This window comes from Cariama cristata, unplaced genomic scaffold, assembly GCF_000690535.1.
Source record: "Cariama cristata isolate BGI_N322 unplaced genomic scaffold, ASM69053v1 scaffold22439, whole genome shotgun sequence".
NCBI classification, from domain to species: Eukaryota; Metazoa; Chordata; class Aves; order Cariamiformes; family Cariamidae; genus Cariama; species Cariama cristata.
This window is the reverse complement of record NW_009634410.1, coordinates 10,078-10,763: the sequence shown is the minus strand read 5'-3', so window position 1 is coordinate 10,763 and position 686 is coordinate 10,078.

Sequence of the window (686 nt, the reverse complement as noted above, 5' to 3'; positions counted from 1 at the left end):
CCGGTGCGTGGGGGTGGGCGCCCCCGTTTGCCCCCCCCAGCCATTCCCAGCCCTGTGCCCGCTCCGACACTCCCGCCTTTGGCTGTAAACGGTTGCTCCGACCGTGCTCAAATGCTCCGGGGACGGCAAGCGCTGCCAGCAAATACATTAGCGAGAGCAAAGCAGCTGGAGGGAAGGACATCGGCTTTGTACATCTTGCCAGGCTGCTTTTCTCCTGCCTTCCCTCTCGGCAACTGTAAATAAGGAGGACTGAGCCGGATTAGAGGTTACCGTCCCGATCAAGGGTACTTCTGCGCATCCTAATTCATTTTCCCCTGATCCGGCCTTTCCCATCCCATCTGTGCTGCGGCTTTTTTTTTGGCCACAGCGCCCGCTGCCCTGAGTGCCAGGAGGTGCATTTCAGACACCCCAGGGAGGTGATGCTTCTAAATGACAAGAGAGCAAAAGCGGGTGGGTTTCCCACGAGAGCAGTCACCTGCGAGGGGAATCGCTCCCCGCTGAGCACCGGGAGGGCCAGGCAGCCCAGCCGCTCGCCTCCACCGGGATGGCTCCTGCGTCCCGGCAATGCCCACAGTCCTGCGGCACAAAGGATCGTGCCACAGACTGACCGAAATGGGGAGACAGCAAAAACAACAGCCGTGGGGTCACCAGGGAGCAATTAGAAAGCAAAATGCCAAACCCCTGGG